This window comes from Pelecanus crispus, chromosome 1, assembly GCF_030463565.1.
Source record: "Pelecanus crispus isolate bPelCri1 chromosome 1, bPelCri1.pri, whole genome shotgun sequence".
Classification (NCBI taxonomy): Eukaryota; Metazoa; Chordata; class Aves; order Pelecaniformes; family Pelecanidae; genus Pelecanus; species Pelecanus crispus.
In genome coordinates this window covers 46,417,401-46,439,402 of record NC_134643.1, presented here as the reverse complement: position 1 = coordinate 46,439,402, position 22,002 = coordinate 46,417,401, and the positions used below count along the sequence as shown (strand labels likewise).

Here is a 22,002-nt window from a genome sequence, read left to right as displayed (position 1 = left end):
GAGTCAGTTAAATTGAACCACTGAGCTGTGATCCTGAAAATCTGTTATGAACTTCTCATACAGACTCAGGCAATTTACTTGACCTTCCTTTTCCTCCATTCTACAGGTGTAAAATGAGATTAAAATGCCCTTTTCCCCATCCCTTGATCGTCTGATGTGTTTAGATTGTAGATGTGAGGGGGAGTAAGGCCACTGACCACACGACTTTCTCTATTGCTTTAATGTCCCAATTTGCATTTAGAAACAACTTGGGATTAGCCTTCCTGAGACACTTTCCCCCCATGTACTAGCACCAAAGATGCAATTAGCAGAGCTGCTGCAACTAGGTATCCATCAAGATGAGAAAGAGAGGGAGGGAGAGACTGATGACAGGGCGAACTGCTTCAGAAACACCTGATAGCCCCAAATTATTATCTCCAATAGTCTGGTTTTGGTGACTTTTGGGGCACTTTCTTCACCTGGAGTCAAGAAGAAGACAGGTCGGTTGGCTGTTGAGCAAGTATTGTTCTTCATAATGAATGGGACTTTACTTTGAAATACCTGTAGACTTCTTGCAGTTTGCAAATGAAGCGTGCTTTCTCTCTTAGAAATCTAACAGCCTACTTTGATGGAACTAAGAAAACTGTGTCTTTAACCTTGCATTTAGCCTTTAAGCACCATCATAATTCATTGTAGTAGAAGTTTGCCCAAATAAAGACTAAATACGTGTTAAAAAGAACCTGTGGACTTGTCCTGCATTCTCTTTTTGAGAAAATAAACTTTACATTCAAATTAAAATCATCCTCAAAAGCCATTCTAGGTTTTTTAAATGCTACTCATTTAAATTTTAAGATATTCTCCTCCTTTTTCCTTTGACATAATTTTCTAATAACACACCATATTATATATACATGAAAAAATGACTGGATTAGCAATAGTATTAGGTTTTGCTTTTCTTGCGACTGTATTTCTTTTGAAACATAAGTAACAAAACCAAAAAATGAAATTTCAGTATAGCATTTAACCAGAGGTGATTTGACATGTGAAGTGGTATTTCTTATACATCTCAAGATGAGAAAATGTCAGTAGGATCAGTCTACTAAGAGTCCTTAGGATGCTTCGTGGTTTCAAGGATATGAAGTGGAGGGATTTGGCAAATTCCTCTGGGAAGACAAAGCTTGTCACCTGCCTAAGACTCCTACCAAAGCTACTTCACAGGTAAACTGTAGGGGAGGTGTGGCTTAGATGAAGAAATACCAAATCATCTGGTTTGATGAAATCCTACATAATAGAGGCTATCTAAGGAGACTTCTAATTGGGATTGCAAATGCAGTTATTTATTTTAAAAGACAAGTTTCATACAAAGCAATAAAGGAAATTCAAGTAAGGCTGAGAGTGCAGATCATGTTTTTGCTCCTTGCTATGTGACATTTTAATCTTTCACCATAATCATGCTTAGTTCCTCCAATATCTCTGGGCACATCTCATCTGATACATTTCATTGGGAGCATGTCACTTCATGCAGTATCTTAGCAGGTTTGACCAATAAAATTTAAAGGGAGATTTTTAGGTTGGGTTTTTTTTTTTATCAACAAAATCAGTATGTAACAAGGTGGGAAAGCTATGATCCCACATGACAGACTGATTTTTTTAATTTCAGTTTGGTTTCTCTGAATTCAGCTAAGGTATTTGTGTGATAGCCGTAGTGAGTGTCATGTTTAAGAATATAATATGGGATGAACAGAATAAACATGGATTACTCTGCAGTAATTAATCCTTAAGAGAACAATTTTACTTTATTCCTGTCTTAATAGCAACATAGTTTTTAAATACAAGTTTGTATTGAGTTTGTATAACATTTGAAGTTTTTTTTTTTAAGTAACATTTTATATTATAGGTCGACTATTGTGTAAGCAGGATAACAGCAATGTACTGCCTGAAACTGAAGTATCATATGGTCAGTTACAATACTAGTGCTATTTATTATTAAAGGACTGCTTGTAAAGTTACGGATATAAATAATCCAGTGTAATTAAGACTTTCAAAAGGACACTATCAATTCTTTAAGTCTATAAAACCATTTTATAAAATGTGATCCTCATTCTGTGTCACATTTAAAACTGATAACCTTGTTTTTCATTTTCAAGTTTTTGGTGAAACTAATCCCACGTAAAGAGACTGTCTTTGCCCACCTTGTGCTGTGACAGAGAGGAAATGCTACCAAGGAACCTTAAATATATTTGTGACTTCTTGGTTAGTCATAGACAAGGTATTTTCCTTGTAGAAAAGCACAGAGGAGGAGGTCTGAAATAAAATGCTGCTCCATATCGGCTCTTCTGGGGACATGAGACAGAATGGCAAAACCCAGCATAGAAAAAGAACTGCAGCAGTCCTATTTTTAAAGTCACTTTCCAACTTTCTGGAAAGAAGATGTATTTTTGTTGATGATTTTGAGGATGAAGCACACAAAGACTTATCAAAGAAAATGTTCTCATTCTCTGGATGGACTGGGAGATATGTCTCATATTGCTGTCAGTATCAATAGATGCTGGGAAAAATACACTAGCTTCTAGAGCCTGAGCATTAGAAATGCAATAATAGAGACAAATATCTAGGGGACAGTCAATTGTAAGGTATATTAGAGAGACAGTATAGACATCTAAATTTAGAAAAACAGTGGGGCACAATGATGTGGGATAATCTGGCATCATGGAGTAATACCTGGTATGTAATACCTGACAGTTATTTAAAGATATGGTAACAAACTGAGAGGAAATTTGATTTCAAATAGGTAAAGCCATTCTGAATCTTGTGCATATAAACAAAGAATGTTCCTGTTTCCAGAGCTACCTGTTGGAGCAGATTGCCTATACATTTACTGTTTGGCTCCAAACTTTCATTGCCATGTTTTATCCCATAATTAGTTCTAAAAAATCTGAGAGAGACATTTGAATAGAAGCATTTTTTCATTTACATGATTATATTTAGATAAAATTTTCAGAGATCTACATCTCGTGATTAAAAAATTGCTCATTTTAAAAAAAAAATCTATAAGGGCATCGACCAGATTTTTAAATATAATGAACTACTTTGTTAATTTTTATTTGTAGTTTTCAGCATATAAAAGGTGTCTTTGAGCATCACATTTATGTACATGTATGTAATCAAACAGCTGAGTAGATAAAGGGATGTCAGGCTTGCTTGGCACCTCATGCATGTGGATCATGTCTTGTAAGTTTATTATAATTAAGGTGGTGATTGTTTGAAATGGTAGAATTACATGAATAAATCCAGTTGCGTCGCTCCCACAGGAATTGAATTCAAAGTCCACTGTAGGAGCTGGCAGTGTCCAATTAAATGAAAAGCGTGTCTAATACTAAGTGGCTAACAGAAACATAATTACCATGCAGAACTAGAAATAACAGGATTAGAAATGAAATATTACACATTATAATTCTGATCCTGAATTTATTGTGCATGAATTCAGTAGTGAACCCATGCATAGCAAATATCAGGATTGGGACTTAAATAAGAATGGATCAACTTTTATTATTGTCTGTTGAGGAAGCAGGAAAATATGGGACTAGCTGGTACGTACCCATTCACCCTCCTTCTAATACCCCAGCTAAAAACACTGCCGTAACTAGCTATGACATTGCCAAAGTCTTGCTACAGGCATGCATAGACAAACACAGACTCACACTTTAGTATGGTCTAATTCACAGATTTGTTCTCGCTGATAGTTGCAGCTGCGGGGGAATCTTTTTTCTGCTGTGTAGGATTTTTAGGGGGCATTATCAGCTTATTGAAACAAAACTGCTTTTGATACAAACCCAGGACTGAGTGAACTAAAATCAGGATGACTTCATACACGTTCTGATAAGGCTTATCGTGTGCAGTCCGTGTGCGTGAAGAAGCTAATGAGGAACAACAGGTAGGTACTGTAGTGCTGGCAAAACAAATGTTTTGAGCTCCCTTTTAAGAGGAGGGAGAGAAGAACCAGGCATGAGGATCCTTTGTCCCCTACCAAAGAGAACAGCACCTGGCCAGTGACTGCTTTAATTAAGTTAATTCAAGGGTGGGTTTATTGATCAAAATCAATCTGCCTGAGGTATCAAACCAGTCATAGCTTATGTTTTGCTATGCTCATATACAATGTATGCTCATTAGCAACAGTTTTTAATGTGCCTCATCTCTGTCTTCCACAACTGCCTTGATCCCCTAATACAATTCCTGATTGTAATACTTTTTCTTCCTTCCTTCCTTCAAGTAGTTGTGAGAAATAGTCTACTATTCCTGATTTTTACTTTTAAATTCATCTAGCCTTTTTCTCCTAGACTGCTCAACTTTCCACTGTACATTACTGAGATAATCCATTATAACATTTATGCAAAAGACTGTATAATTTAATCTTGAAATGTTTTTGTTCATACTGAGCTTATCCAATTAAAAATAGTAAAGGCTTAATTAATCCTTACAGCTTTGTACAACATAGTTTAGTTACTGCAATATAGTATTGGCAAGAAAAATAGTAGTTATATATCTGTAGTACACCTACAGGTACTAATGGATTCGATTTAACTCTTTTTAGACCCAAATGTTTCTCTCTTTATTCTGAGGAAACTTGTATCAAAGCCATCAATAGTTTTTAATGTGTCCAGAGGCAAATCCTGGAAATAAATTCTCTTCATATGCAGGAATAATTAAATCTCAGTCTTGTGATGCTCTGTGCATGGACCATAGATCAGAATTTATTGTATTAAGGAAAAGTACATCAAAAGACTTACGTGTTTCAAAAAGCAAATCTCTTATTTCACCTTCTCAAGGATACATTACTATTAAAATGCACCGTGTACTTAGTTTTGTTTTAATTCTGTTTATTGCAGAACATATAAAGCATTTATAAATAAGCTAATACTTTCTATTTCATATTCAGACTTCTCTTCTTGTCCTCTACATTCTTCCTAGTTTTATCATTTTGACAGCCGGTGTGATTTTACCAATACAGCAAATGGGGCTTCCATGAGGTAACAAACTGATCTGCTTCTGTAACAAAAATATTATTGAGCTTCCTAGTTTTGAGTCCATGTGCCTATAATAAACCATCTTTGTGTATAACTTTTAAAAGCAAGGTGTTTCACTGAAATGGACTGATCTGGACATTCACCCAGCATTTGCTGCTGGGTTCGAGTTTTATGATGTTTGGCCTAAATTTGATTCAGCCTCCCCCAGGCTGATTGGGCTGTAGATAATTAGACATTCTCTGGACTTGGAGGATCATGATTTAAAAATTCAGCATCCTTCCTCCCTTTTCTTCTTCCAGCATCTTTTTCTTTTACAGTATGGATCTCCAGAGTCTCTTCTCAGCAACAGATTTATTCTTCTCTTATTCTAAACAACTGGAGAGAGTCTTCCTTTATAGCTTCAACCTTTTTCAGATAGTCTTCCACCTTCCTTTGGTATCTGTTTTTCTCATGTTCATATCCTCTATCTGGCTTGACTCTGCTTCAGAAAAATGACTGTAGCATGTACGTGCTTGTCATAGCGGATCAAAGGTGGGTTTTCATACTGCCAGGGAATCAAGTTTTCTATCTTAGCTGAAGCCCCTATGTTCAGCTGCTCACAGATAGTATCGGTCAGCCTTTGGGCCATATCAGTGCCTTCTCAGGTAAGCAAAAAATCAAACTTTACCACCTTGCAAGCCACCGGGCCCATCTTTCCTTTCTATATCTGGTTCGTGCCTTTTGTATACCTGTAACAGAACCTCAATGATTTTTTTTTTTTTTTTAATCTTATTGGTAAAACAGCTGTCAGCTGTGGTGGAAAACTTTCAGGCTTACAGGGGTCAAAGGGGCACCATCCCAGGAATCCAGTGAGTAGGGTTTCTTCCCTGAATTAGTGCCACTTTTTGTTATCTCGTTCTGCCTTTTTCTTTTCAAGTGATGTTGTTTGTACTTCAGATCAGGATGCCTATGCCAATTTATTTTCAAATGCAACATCGTGACTTTTTGTGCCATTTAGAAGGAAGTAATAGTGATTACTACTACTAGAAGGCTTACATCTGGGAAAGCTCTCTGAAATCTGCGTAATACACTCGTACCACCCCACAGTACTCTGTTGGTGAGGCCTGGAAAGCTTTCTTGAAGCTAGCTGTGCAATCAAAGAATATGCAGATAGTATTTATTTTTGTGGGAAAAAGTCATCTCTACTTCTAGCCAGAGCTAAAACTGTATGCTATCAAAGACATCAGAAGAGATTTAACTGACTTTCTGTATATAGGCAGATTAAAAAAAAATATTATTTAGCCTAGACACAGCTTCTTGGTGGTCCACAGAGTCTGTAAGAGTCACTTACTCTGAGATGTATCTCTTAATAGAAGTGCCTGTTACTATGCAACCACCTCTACAAGCAGCTGCAGCTGTGATTAAGAAGAGAAATATAGCTGTAAAGCAATTTACTAACCCACTGCTGCTTAATTTAATTAGAACATATCTTATGGCTTTAGTAATCTAGTTTTATCATGTAGTGTTTTATTTGATATGAATATGCTAATGAAGAAGACTGAAGTATGTATGAAGACAAGAGAAAAGTAGCAAAAAAAGAAAAAAATACAGCACTGGGAGAAGATCATTACACGTTAACTATATTTCCATGATGCTTGTATTAGTGGGTTTTAATCTTAAAACAGCTGCACAAAGAATGTTGAAATGTTTTTCAGTCTAATTAATAACATAGTGAAGTCATATTTACTATTTATTAATCAACACATGCTTTTGATTGGACAAATGAAGCCCCTGTTTTGTTAGTGAGTTATAAAAATTGAAGCTTTAGGTTCATCGAAGTGTATTAGACATCCTTAACTTACTTGAACGTGATGACCTTCTGAAGCTGATGAGATTCCTTGTACTTAAAATTAAGCACATGGTCTAGTAATTTGCAAGGTCAGAGACCTTGAAGGTTGGCACCCATAAAAAAAGTGAGAGAGGAATAAGTCTTGTGTGTCAAGAAGCTGTTAAAAGTATTCCATTTTTAGCAATAATACTTTTGATAAGCACAGAATATCCTAAATGAACCTGAGGTATTTATCTAACTGACTTCACATAATTTACAGAAAGCCTATCCAAGTTAAACTCATTATCAGTGTACAGTTCATTAAAAAAATAGAAATTCTGGCTATAAAAAGTAAGGCAGAGCTAAGCATGGAACATCTTGAACAAGTATTAAAAAAAGCATCTCGTAGAGAATGAAATTAACCTTCACAAAAGAATAAACATTAGATAAACAACATAAAATTAGGTATTTTTAATCCAGTTATCATAGGGAGGTTTTTTTGTTTAATAAAAAGCCAAAGCTAAAGCAATTAAAGTATCTTCTAACTGAGAAAAAATAAAGCAAAAAGATTTGAACAGTAGAAGTAAAATCCCTTTTTAAAATTCATACAGTATTATTAAAGTTCTCATTGCATATTGACATAATTCTTATGTAGCCTGTACTTGCAAGTATTTTTCTCTCAGATTTCTCAAGAAAATAAATTACTCAGTATCTTCCATATGTTGTTCCTCATTGAATAACACCTACATAGTTCATGCAGCAATGCTATAGACTTAAGAATGCCCAGCATTGAAGACAAGTGGTTTGACTCAAAAAGAGAAAAGAGGTGCTTTAAAGAACAAGCCTGAACACCTTTTCTTTCCTCATATGCAATCAGTTTCCAGGTGGTTTGGAAGACACTTTGGTTTTATCAGCTGTCTATTCTCTTTGCCCAGGAAGGGCTTTTGGCTACTGGAAGAAAAGATCAAGTCCTCCATGCTGACTCTTTCTGGGAGCACTGTGCCATATTAGTCTTCTGCGGTGTAGACAAACACTTCTCTTTTCTTGACTGATGCACATGGCATGGCTTTTCAGTCTGCTCTGTAATGGCTTAGTAGTTTGATTTTTTTTTTTCCACCCCCTTACTGGTGTTTAAGTACCAACCAATAACTCATGCCACTTACTTTCTTCAAATTGGTCTGTTTGACCAATTGCAAGAAGAACTAAGACTTTTAGGGGCCTCTCAACAGTCAGAAATCACTATTCTGAAAATTTAAGCGCTCCCACCTGTTGGTCAAGTGTGAGATTTGACTGGTTTAAGGTTAAGTAAATGCTGCCCCAGCTCTTCATTGCATTGGGGAGAAGAGTGAGATTTCAGTTTCTGGACAGGTCCAGTGTTACAGGGGTCAGTGGTCAGGAGTCTGCAGTCATGGTATATGTATGGAATAAACAGTTCCTTTGGTAGCAGGAGCTAAAAAAAAAAAAAATCCTACAAAAGCTGACTAGAATCTAGGAATTTTTTTTTGTTTGGCTTGATTTTCTGGTTTTTTTATTTTCATTCATGTTGATGTTACAAAATTAGAGAGCATGGTACTCCTACAACCATGTTGTGGCCTCCAGGGCAGTTATTTGAAGTCCCAAAAGCTGCCAAGCTGTTGTGCATTTACACGAGTAAGTACCAACAGACAAAGGTTAAAGTTGGCTGGTGAACCATGAGCTTAGGAAACAAGGTTAAGGAATTTTAGGTCCAGCAAATGACTTATCTTACATCCAGTGTGATCCCTGAAGGAATTAAATGTTTTTTGCTCACATGCTTATGCAAAACAAATGGTGCTTTTATTACCAAGATCTGGATATGCACACCTTATGCCTGGTTATTATTATTTCATGTGTGTATTCAAGAAGGCCAGTTCAGCATTTTTGGAGTCCTTATGTATTCAGCTGAAATCTGAATGAAGCCCTCTGGGATTGCTATTTATGATTTTATTTTGGCGTGTTCTGTTATTGTTCTGTGGATGTTTTTTTGTTGTATGAAATGCAAAACTCCTTGTTTACTTTCTGCCAAGGGATTAGCTTCATCTAGAGTGAAAGAATGCTTTGAATGAGCTTCTGCTGCTAACAGTGAGGAGGATCCTAAGCTCCAAGTCTTTAAACCTTTTCTGTGAAGGCATCAGTGGGGATTTTTAAATTGACTAAACTGATGGAGATTACCATACCAAACAACCCTCAAATAGCTGAAAAGGTTAGACATATGTTTCAGACAAATGTACTTCAGTTGAGTAATTGGAAAGCAGTGCAGTGTCAAAGAGTTACAAAATATCATGAAGAAAATTATAGCAAAAATTGCATAGGATTTTTGCACAGAATTTTACCTGAAATTTAATGTGCTGAGTATAATGTAGTTGTTACATATGAGAAACAACACTTTTCCTAACGTCTTTGGAATGCTAGCGTTTAAGTATAAGTAATACAAAGATGTTATCCATTAGATAATTGGATTAAGCTGTAATTGAAAACAAATTACTGCTAAATTGTCTAGGTAGCTAAAATAAATATCAAGATAATGGTGTGTGTTCATATAGTAAAACCCATCTCAGATAGATTTTAGGAAGGTTGTTATTATGAAATCCTAATTTACCCCTCTTTTTCTAATATATTCACATGGAATTTATTGTAAATGTATTCACATGGAGTTTACTGTGTTCAGGTACTACTGCAGGACTTGTTTAACTGCCAGTGATATTTTATTCAGACTTTAAGGTGGAATGACCCAAGGTAAATTTTAATAATGGAAAAGGTTACTTATGAATTATTAAAGGTACTCAAGACCTTTAAAAAGTATAATCTACTCCTGCCCATATATTACAAAGTTGCTCAAATGATACTGTGCTTCTTCATGTGCTGGGATTCTAAATGCTCAAATTGGTTGGGGAGGGGTTTTTAAATTTTGACTGGGTTAGATTCAAGTTATTAATGGAAGCATTTTTCTTCGCCAAAGTCCAACTGTATTTTCTAGAGAAAATTGCAAGATTGAAGCTGGAAACTATAAGTGTTTATCTGAACAGTTTTAACATTTTCAGAAACAGCTATATTTCTCAATTTGAAAGGGACTTTTTTTTCCTCACAGAATGCAAAAAGATATACTGGAAAGTTTTGATTGTATTTTAAGAAGTTAAAATGAGTTTTGCTACATACCACCAGAAATCCTTTTTTGCAGCCTCCAGAACTTCTGGGACACTCATGTTGGCATGTGGACTTAGGGAGGGAGGGGAAACCCAAGGCTGCCCTCTAATGGCACTTTCTCCAGTGATCCAGTGTAGCACAGCTAACAAAAACTGCCTGGTAATTACCGTACTGTAGGTTACACAAACCATTTCCAGTAATTATAGCTCTTCTTTATTTCTGCAGAATGCCTGTAAGAAAATGTACTTTTCAACAAATGAAGAAACAGTTGAAAATGTCTGTGGCAATTTTAATATTATAGAGTTCACAGAGGGGAGAATGGTTTTTACTCTTCACGAATTGCTTCTGTATAAAAAATAAAAGACAAAAGTACTTCATTTATGAAGCTGTAGACTCTGCTCTTTGCTGAAATGAATTTCATTTTGTTAGTGCACTGCAATTAGAGAATATTAGGAGAATGATAATGACTGTGGTTTTATTGTGTCTTGATGCATGTTAGAGCTGTTAACTTCTATCAGCTGGATATCATCCCCAAATTAGGGAAAGAGCATGTTCTGGCAGGACTCCAGACGTGCTACTGCCAACTGATGCACCTGTGTGCTGGGTGTGAGCTTTACAAAGGGTCCAGAAAGCAAAAGAGAACCTAATTCACTGTACTTGTGGTGAGGTTTTTTGTTTGGTTTTTGGAGGTGGTTTTTTGAGCCTTGTGAAGAACAAATTACCTTTTAATGGGAAACGTCCCTGTGATATGAAATAACAGAGGGCTGTGTGCTGCTTCAAAATGAGCAAAACAGTCTTATTTTGCATTATTACTCAAAAGAAAAAAAAAGGCGGGGGGGGGGGAAGATGGGACTATACAGAGCATTGCCATTGCTTTTGAGTACCTAAATAATCCATTATATACACGCTTCTTTTTAGGTAGTATTGGTTGACTCTGAGAGGTAATTTCTGCTATATAATACACAAACATATTCCTGTGCTTTAAGTGAATATGTTTTTGCAGAGTACACTCATTTGTTCAAATATGACTTTTAAAAAACCACACTGATCCTGGCCAATAATATTGGCTTTTTTAATTTGTAGACCTTTCAGCATTACCTAAGAAAAGTTCCAAGTATATTACCCTCACCAAAGCTGTCTGTTGGTCTGGAGGAGACATGCCAGATTGAGCCAAAGCTGAAACTCAGGAGCAGCTGTAAAATGTCTCAAGCTCCCTCAGAGAATTGGCAGTATTTCTAATGAAAAGCTGCACTAGAATTTAGTTAATTCACTTTTTCATTCTTCCAGAGGAACGAAGGGCACACACTAATGGAGTGGTAAGAGCTGTGTTTATGCTTATGCCTACTGCAGAAGCAGTAAGATGACACAAAGTATAGCTCAGAAATGTGGACCCTCTCATACGTAACCCTATAATTTTGTAGGCTTAAGAGAACCTTTCCTATAAGTACTTAATCCTGTGTGGGGTTTTCATGCTTTTTTCAGCAGCATCTGAGAGAGTATAAACCTTGTAATTATTATGAGAGCAAAAACTGCAAACTCCCTGAACTCAAAATCATGAAACATGAGTAATTTTCTCAAATCTTTCCCTGTGTGAGGATATGACCTAACTGTTGCTAACAGGTAGGAGGATAGGTAGAAGGTAGGTAGATAAATGGATAAGAGAAAAAAAAAAAAGTGTTGATGTGTACTGAGATGATAGCTACTCTCTTGGATCTCTGTTTTCCTATGTTCTCCTCCAGTCCGTTTTGAAAGACAGAATTATTTCAAAGGAAGTTTCACTGTAGAACCTTCTTTCAAATTAATATTTCTTATAAAGTAGAAACTATGTAAATTTCTAATTTGTGTCACACCAGTTGGACACACAGAGTAATAGAAGAAACTTTTGATTATGTTAAAATAAAAAAAATAGTCTATTATGTTAAAAATAAAAACAAAAAAGAATTTACTGAAACAAGGGCATAACAGTCAGAACCTTGCAAGATCATAAGCTGAAATGTATTTATCATTGGCAAAGTAGTTTTATAAAAATATTTCCAAAATAGGGGCTAATTCTGAGTTCATGAAGGCACAGTCTGGTCATTGGTTTGTCAAGGGCATTAGAACTGAGAAGGGAAATTTCAGAGCTCATTAGGAATATTTTGTGTCTGTGAAAATTAGGTACCAAGTTGATGTAAGTTTGATTTCCATGGATACCAGAGAACTATGAGCTTCTCCTGTTTTGGTGGTGGTGGAGTTTAGGTTTGATTCACTCAATGCTTCATGTTGATAGTGTTACAGTGAGGTGATGGACAAGGTGTTTACACTGCTTACATTGGGTGTTTATGGTAGCTTTCCTGATAAAGGAGACAGAGACGCTCCTCCACGAGACCAAACTTCGGACTCACCTGCCTGAGACTGTGATTACGCAGAACCCTAACTTGACATACCAGCTGCCTGCTGTCCATGGGGCAGTCATGGACCCCCATTCTCTCCTTCCGTAACCAGGTTGTGGCCTCAAGGTTCTGCCCTGCCCTTTGCATTGCCAGGACATTCATTGGATCATTTAAATCACCCCCATGGCAATTTGGGGGTTTTTCCCCCCTGGAAATTCCTGGTTTTGTTAAGTTAATTGATCTCGCAGAGGAGTCAAATAAGCTGCAGAGGTGCATACGGTCAGCATATGGAAATGGGACCTACCCTTTCAGAACCTGTAAACTCTTATGTCAGCTTGTTAGGTCTCCTGAAAGTCTACTCTGAATCACCCCAGCAGAAATCCACCCTGCCCACGGTCTGCTGGGGATGCCGCTGGGGCAGTTTGGCTTCCAACCTACATGCCTCAATTAGGCAGCATTAGTATTGCCCTCACCACAAAAAAAACAGTGAACAAGTTGTTTTGATTTTCTCTTGGCAGTCTTGCACTCTGCCGCTCTCCGAAGGTGAAGACCTCTTTCTAATCTACATAGAGTCTTGAACCGCTAAACTTGTGTAATTTATCATGTCATTGCAGCTGCCCTCTGGGAATTGTACAGCAATTTTGATTATTTTAATCACAACATCATTTTAATTGGCTTTATGAATTACACTCTTTAAAACTTAATTACAGAGCATAATTTACATTTAGAAAGAGCATATAGCTCATAATAGTGAATGAATAATACATTTACTTGACCTGAAGCTTTTTCAGTTGTGGTACGCTGATACAGACAGCTTCTAATATCTTTTATACTCTACACTAATTCTTATAACAGTGGGTTTTGAGGTTTTGGGGGTTTGGGGTTTTTTTTAATGTCAAGTCTTCCTAGAGGCTAAAAATTAAAAGAAAGGACTCTCTGAGGCACCTCTCTGTAAGATAATAAAATAACCTCCTTGTCTAACTCAGACCTACAGGTCTCCAATTAATATGATAATGTAACTATTCTGTAGATCTTCCATATATACAAGCTAATGTATTTCTTCCTATATGTTTATCAGTATTTTCTAGTAGAAAATAAGCTGCTAAGACTTTTCTAGTTTGCAACTTAACTTGAATAGATATATGTTAGTATCAAGCCAAATCATGAATGCTGCCTCCTATATTAAAAATATCATTGGAAATTGACAGTCGTAGAAAATTAAAAGAATAACAAAAAGTTTTCTGTAACTAAGTACTATCCTTTTCTGTTGGCAGTCAATATGTAACAAGGCCAAAGAAAATCAGTAACTTCTCTTCCCAAATAAAAACAGATACTCCATAATTAACTCTTCCTAATACCCCAGATCTGCATGGGTATACATGCTTGTGATTATTTCATAGTATAAAGCCTGGAGGGCCTCTATTCTCATTTTCAGTATTTAAATAATAGAATATTATTCTAATAATTCCTTAGCCTGCTAAAAGTCAGTTACACCTATGTATAGAATCAAATTAATTATTTAGAATCATGAATAAATTTTATGCCTAAGGTATTGTAAATATTAGTAATGGTGATACTTCAGGGACACAGGGAAATTTTCAATTAATCCAAGCAATTTTTTTTAATTGTCAAAATAACAACTAATTTTTTTAATCTGAAAGTACTTACTCTAAAATTCATTTTGTGTGTTCATTCTGTGCATTTCTCTTAAAATTGGTTTTGGAATAATAGAGTCCACTATAGTGGCTTTGAGGGAAATTCGTAATTGGTAAGCACAAAGTCAGATTTTATTTTCTTTTGCAAAATAAATTCTGTACTAAACTATTAATACAGGGAGTATTTATGCAGTTACATAATAATCTGCCCAATTTTATTTTTTTAATATATTCTGAGATAAGGTCACAGTTCTAAGAGGTTTGGACAGTTAAATTTTAGGTCAAATTATATTTCAGGAGAAAGCTGAGGGGCAGATCTTTCTCTGCCCATGTATGAAGTGATAATAATTTTGTTGCTTATTTTCTGGCTATGTCATGAGAGTTTTATCAAAGAGGGAGAGTGCTTACAGTACCTGCATAGCAGATTGACACAGTTGCACTAAGCTACTATCACTCGGAGACTATGTTAGAGACATTGTGTGGTTAGCATGCAAGCTGCTTTCCAGCGAGCTTCATTGTATTTCAAAGTCATAGTATTTTTGGCCTTTAACTCTGAGAAAGCTGACCTGGTGCAACTGTATTGAAATGAAAGCTGATTTTTTTGGTATTCTAAACTAACTTGACTTACACGATGAAGTGGCACTTTTGTAAATGCTGCTCTACAACAGTGCAGTGCTTCCATGCTAAACAACTAGTGTTCAGTTTTCATTACAGTGATTCCATTTTCTCCTAATATGAAATTATATTTGGGATATTTTTAGTTCTTAATCATTGCGTACAGCCTCCTTTCCCAGTAATATCCCCCACTCCTGCCCCCAAACCTCTTCATATTCTGAAGTTGTATTTTTCAACGTGTTGGTAAAATTAACTGGTAGAAAGTAGGTGTTGCTGTAGCTTAACTGTCAAGACAATGGGAGGACAGACATGAATTTATATAATCTTTTTTATCTTGATGCTGTTATATATAGTTAAAAATTAGGCTAATAATTCTGACATTTCCCCTGTTTCAGTGTCTGTAACATTAATACACTATTGGCCTTTCTATTACTTCCATATGCTCTAATAAGAAAACAATAGGTAGGAACAAGTGTGTTTATTACAATAGCATATGAAAGCAAAGAAATATTTTTTATTAATAGTTGCCTCAACATTCTTTTATTTTATTTGTGGTTAGTGTGAACAAACTAAAGGTATGTACTGCTTCTTCGTAGAAGGTCTAAGGTAGAACATAGTCATTATTAACTTTAATAGGCATAATTTGGCCATCACGTTCTTTCCTTCATTGTTACCACCTTGTTCAGATTTACCAGAATGAAAATTTATTTATATTAAAGGAATGACTCTGGCTACATATAAAAAGGGAATAGGACTGTTGGGTACCAAGACTGGACTAGAACACTGTACCCATGAGAACATTAATAGATGTGTTATGGCACTTCTTTTCCAGTTAGAGGAGTGTTGTCTATATTTATAGATTACATCTCCAAAATGGATATATCTGTTTTGAGACAGATGGGAGAGTGGGCACTCTGTACCAGCTGTAGGGAGACAGTCACTGAGCAGCCACAATGAGGCTCTGCTGTTATTTGCACATCATGCCTCCTCTTAGAAGTTGCCTTTCTTAAACACGTATTTCCAATTGCTAGCTGTGACATATAGTTGTTTTTCTGAAAGTCACTTTTACACTTTTATTGTTAAGCATTTGTCGTAGAAGACCGTTCTTCACATACATTCACAGCAGTAGGTATAAGTGGATATTAAAAATAATATATTAAATGATGTTAAAGATGCAATACAGAATTCAGTGGCACCTATGCACAAAGCTACAGCAAGGTACAGGATGATTTTAGAGCACAATATAATCTTTAGTTAATACCATTCATAATACACATGAAGTGCTAATTCTTCTAATTATATTTAGATACTGTTGTTAATACCTTTATATTGTATATATAAAGATATTTGGCATCCATGTTGTGGTGTTCAAGGAACATTGTGTTACTTGAATAACATATAGGGACTATGGTAGTGACTTCTGTACAAAGGTATTTTCTTTGCCTTCAGCTGAGGAGGTGGAAATAGCACCAAAGAGTGGGAGTCTACCAAAATGTCCCTTTGCAATTCTGAATAACAATGTAAGCATGTTTTAAGTATTGTCTCTCCAACCTACACATCTATCTGCTTGATCAGGTAGCTTGCAAAATGTTCTGTTAAATCCACCATTGTAATGTGTTACGTATTTTCCACTGCTTCCTCAGCAAGCAAGCAAGCAATGCTTAGGGAAGGGGGATATATAGGGACTCACAGTGCATGCATTAAGTCAATGATCCATCCTATTTCACTTGCAGTATTTGTTTTACTGCAAGAAAAACAACTGAGTACTAGGTGTGTCATTGGACTTACAAAATACTGTAATAGTGGTAAAATTTCTTCTTTAACACATTTCTTAAATGAGGCATCTCAAAATTTCTTGCACCAACACATCCTCTTTCCTGCACAGCTAAATTTAGGAAATTGGTGCTGCTCAGTATAACTATCAACTTTGCTATTGTGAATTTGCGTGTCATCTGCTGAAAGGTCCCTCTGCTAAACACAACGCAGGAATGTGTTTAGGACTCCGGCTCTCAGAGTCCACTGATGAATACAGGTGCCAACCTCTTTTGTGAGGAAAAAGTTGGTTGAGTTCTAATAATCACAAAGAGTGCTTTAATGTATAACAATGTTTGCAGAAAGTGAGAAATAATAACTAAGAGGGCAGGAATGATTCCATTAATCCAGATATGTCCTAAATTTCACTGGAAGACCTCTGCCAATGGTATCCCTGTCCTCATCACTGTCAGTAGCTCATTGTGGTTTCAGTCAGAGTATTTATTTGATAAGGGAACAGGGGCATGAATCATCTTCACTTTGAAATGGACCTTAACTCGTCTTGTGGTGCAGAGAAAGTCAAGGACAGATTAAAAAAACTTGTGATGCTTTTTGGAAGCTTTTTCATGCATTCCTGAAACCCAGCTTAGATATCAGGTGCTGGGTGTGGTACTGGATTTAATAGGACTTTGCTGTAATGAAGCACTTCGGGAATAGCTCTTGAACAAAGCTCATCTCCTTCTTGCCAAAGAAAATCCAATAGATAGAAACAGGCAAAGAACAGCCTTAGGAATTTGTTTGCAACAATAAAAAGGGCAACAATGATAAGGAAGCAAGTGTCAGAGGTGTAAAATGAATAAAAGAACCAAGTGCTGATCTATGGCTCCTAATGATAGTGTTTACCTCCATCATATGTTCTCATGGCTACTAGGCATCTAACACCCTAGTAACCTTAGTATTCCTCTGAGACTCCTGACAATTGACCAGTCCTTCAGCCCCACTTGAGCTGGCAAGTTCTGGCCAACTTCAAATCTTACATATGATGAATGGAAAACCAAATAAATTTGGTACTGCCTGCACTTATTGCATATTTCAGTGCACTGAACTCGGAGCATCTCAGATGTTTCGAAGAAGAACAGCATTCTGCGCACTTTGTAATCCCTGAGAGTTTTCACTGTTGTAGGCTGACCTGGGATTGCAGCACAAGGAGACTGTAAATGTGCAACCCGACTCTGGTTGTAAGATTACCGTAATCTGGCTTTGAATAGGAAGGAACAAGGTCCCTTTTTTACTCCTCCCTGATGTGTTTGTGCGTGTAATTGTGCAGAAACCTCTGCATAATCATTGCCGCCTTTCTGTGTGTGCCAGCTATGGCCCTTATTCGCAAAGCACAACAGCCTGGCTTTCTGCGCCTCAACATCTCTATTACTACAGTAGTTGATCTCCACGGTGGTATGAATCTGCAGATGACATGCAAAGTGTAAAGCTGGATACTACTGTGGAGTCCATCTAATCGAAAAATTAGTACAAATGACATTCATTCTGTTTCAAGAGCTGGTGACGGGTGTGGTGGTGATGTCAACAAGTGATGGGTAAGTGCTCCAGAGATAGAATTATACTGTCTGAAATTTGACCTGATGTGCAATATATCAAGTGGAGTGTTGTTTAGTGCTCAGATTCTTGTGTTTGGCACAGGTCAGATGATAAAAACTTGGAAAACCAAAAAAGGCAAATAATGGCTGTGAGGAAAATTATATGACTCCAGACCAGTAATAGCAAATAAAGCCCTTCTAGCTTCATGTTTTAGACACAACAGAGTTCCATGGACATCAACAGTATATCCTAATGAGTACCCCTGAAATAAAAGCAATTTGCGTCAATAAAACAAAATAATCGATTGTAATCTACTATTAAATAAAAATTGTTTACTCAACCCCCTTTTGAATACTATTTTACAGTGGTTATTTTATTTTTCTTTTCCCGTGTTAGTATTTCTAATTAACTGTAGCTTCTAGTTAATAGAATGGATGACATCTAAAAACAATTACTGATTTAAAGATTAACTTAGTCCCTTGTTGAAACAAGAGAAAACATTGACTCCGAGAAGAAATTCTGCAAACAATGCAAAACTAGGATTAGCTACTTTTACACCATTATTTCCTCCAGTTCTCCAAATCATTGGTATCAAGGATCTTCCACGTGGAGATGGGAGCAAGAGAAGTGCAATATAGCTCCCTCAAAGGGGAATATTATGGGGAAACTAATGCAGGGGGAATAGTGGAGTCCTAAAAATAGACTCAGCCTTATAGTGTCCTATTACCATCATAACTTTCCAACTATGTTGTCAAGCACCTGATACCGAGAGATCACGAGATCAGACAAAAGGCTTTGTATGTTAGAAACATACAAATTGCACTGAATACTTGCACATTTATAATTAGGGAGTATTATTGCATGTTCCTGAGGGAGGAAACACATGAATACACACCTATTTAGGCAGAAAGATAAAGGGAAATTCTTCATTTGCAGCTTGAGGAAGTGAAAGGGACAACAAGGACCAAAATCATTAGCTAAATTTGGCCTCTTGTTCTCTACAGTATTACAGTCATTTTATTTTTATAGTTATAATTGAAAATAATCTTGAAGCATCTCTTCCCTGTAAAGGAGCTGTGTATAAACAGCACCTTCGCACTCCACTGATCTGTCTCTTGCACACATTCTGAGTCATACACATGCACTTCAGGGACAACTATTTTTTCTCTGTTTTTCTCTCCTCTGTAGAATTCTAATATCAACAGCACTCTAGGGAAAGGAAGCGCAAAATATTCCACCTGGCATATCATCACCGTTAGCACTGACTCCATTCTGATTCCAAAATGTTAATTGTTCTCAGTGACCAAGATAAAAATAACCATTTCTGACTTTCAGATTCTGGTGTCAACCTGCATGCAGTGGATTTCTCTATGCCTTTTAACTGAAGTATGTTTTTCAGTAATTCATTAGAATTATTTTTTCAGTATTTTTTAATAGTAGTCATAATATCAACTGTTGTTCCTTTAGTGGAGAGATTTTTTGTTACATTTCTTTGTGTTTTTCAGAAATCACTTCAGAGAAAAAGCCTCAATCCAGCATTTATTTTGAAGAGAGTAGAATTCTAAGTAGTTTTCATCACCTTTCCCCTTTTATTGGCAAAATCATTCTTGAGGATTTGTTCTTTAAGCAGTTTTAGTAAGAAGTGCATGAGATATAAGTATATAAAGCTGTAAAGGTTTGTAGCCACACATATGTACATACTCTGTATAGTTTAATTGATATGAATAATTTTCAGTATTTACAGACTTTCATACAAAGTTCAAATTATTTTTGTAGTGCTGATACAGTTCCATGTTGTGAGACTTCGGAAATTCTAAAGAAATCTTTAGAAAGACAGCTATTAGAGAAGTTTCAAAAGCAAAAATTCAAAAGCAATCACCAACATGAAAATATTTTGTGTTTACTTTTCCAGCTGCATGCTGATTTAGTAGAATACCTGAAAGAGAACTGAATATGCAGTTTGTTTCTTATTTTGATGCTTTGATGCTATCTGCATTAATACCAAAATAAAAATGGATTAGAAGTTAAAGCACAGAAAGGTTTTCCTTGGGAATTCCTGTAACTAAGTGTTCAAAAAACGGGTAGATGTGGCACTTTGGGACATGGTTTAGTCTAGTCTACCCTTGATTGGCTTAGAGTAGACTTGGTAGTGTAGGTTAATGGTTGGACTGGATGATCTTAAAGGTCTTTTCCAACCTAAACGATTCTATGATTCTATATTGCTATTTACTTATTTATTTCTGTGTTTAAATGAAATAGAGCTATAGAACTGCATTCATTAGTAGCTTATCCCTTCAAAATCTGATGGAATTGAAAGACTTAAATGGTTACAAAAGGAGGATGGCTGGAAAATAGATTATTATTAAACATAAAATCTAAATCTATGTCATTTTGTTCTAACCATAGGAGGGTTAAGTAGGCTGCCAGTAGTACTGTTCAATTAAAAATGGCTTATATCCCATAGTTCTGCTATTAAAGTCTGTCTGTTTGACTTAATTCCACAATAAAATTGTTCTGTTAAAAATTCTTGTAACAGCATATGGACAGGGTTTTATGTTAGTCAAGCAGATGCATGCAGAATTCTAATATGTACTTAAGGAGATACCCTTTTAACAATATAAATACTTAACCTATATTTACAGCTGGGATTTGCATGAAGGTTTATTCAGTAAGGTATTAGTGGCCACCATCATGCTACACATGTAATTTTTTTTTTGTGTGTGGGTGTACTCAAATAAGAAAAACTCAAATCAGCACAATGAAGATTATGTCAGAAACACCCTTTTCTTTCGATTTATGTATATGTACATTTATATGTGTGTGTATACATATATATATATAAAAAAAACCCTAAACCAAACACAGGCTGTGAACAAATACTATGAATGGTTTCTGACTAATTCAGCACACTGCCAGCTGTCAAAAAGCCTTTAGTCTGAAGTATGTTTCCCAGTACTGCTCTAAAAAAATCTAAATAGCAAGTGATGTGGTTTTTAAAAGTGGCTGATATGCCTAAACATCTTATAGCATAAAGTTGCCAAACAAGGTGACATTCTTGAAGCTTGTGAGAAGTGGTCACAGGGCATGTGACATTTATATATTGACTCCCCTTGACTTGAACTTTGCATGTTCCTATGGGCCCCAGTCAAATATTTAATTGTGCTGTGCTAGGTATGGGATACAAAGTGGGTACAACACGAAAGCATATGCAAGTTAGGATAGACAATTTATTGTGGGGTTAGTTAACACAAAGTCCTTAGGAAAGGCAGCAGGCAGTAAGAACAGTGTAATGGGAAGTGGGCAGGCTACACTACCTTTCAGGCCACTGGTAAATGACTTTTAGAGGTTACAAGAGAATATGAAGTGTAAGGAGTACCAGTGCATAAGAGCTGTGAATTGAAGTGGGAGACTTGTCAGGTGTTTGAATTGTTTCTGGGCAGAATGATTTACAGTATTTGAGGAAAAGGTGGACTCATACATGACAGAACAGCAGCTGCCGAGAGATTAGAAGTGAGAAAAAAGGTTAGGAGTATTTCAACAAAAACATGCACAGTAAAACAAAGACATAGCTACCTAACCCCCTCTATCTTAGCAAAATAAAATCACCATTTTGATGATAGCTGTCTGTTCATGTAGAAAAACCTGGTGCAGTGAAATTCTGGACTTAGTATTTTGGGTTTAATTTGTAAAATAAAGTAGAATACAAGCTTTTTAGCTTACATCGTTTATGAGGTTTTAGTTTAGATTGGTTATGAGTTCCTCTGAGCTTTGTATTTGAGCCCAGAGAAAGTACTGGATATGATGGATATAGTATAGGCATAATATATATAACATAGCAGATATTTTTATTAACGTACTTGAGAAATAGAGAAACACTCTTAGAACCCATGCCCCTCATAATGTTTTTTTTTTCTTTCACAAAAATTGTGGTTTGTGCTGTGAAGAAAAATTACACCATTCAGTATATATTTTCAGGTTTAACCTAGCTGTGCAAAGGCTGCAGTTCAATACAGTTTGATTTTCGGTGGCAGAAACTCTTATCT

General features: G+C 36.1%; 1 protein-coding gene across 4 annotated transcripts in view; it reads left to right on the top strand.

Annotated features, from left to right (window-relative positions):
- The window catches only part of PPFIA2 (PPFI scaffold protein A2), a 345,661-nt gene that overhangs the window by 130,895 nt on the left and 192,764 nt on the right, over positions 1-22,002 (top strand). The gene's annotated exons all lie outside the window — the stretch shown is intronic.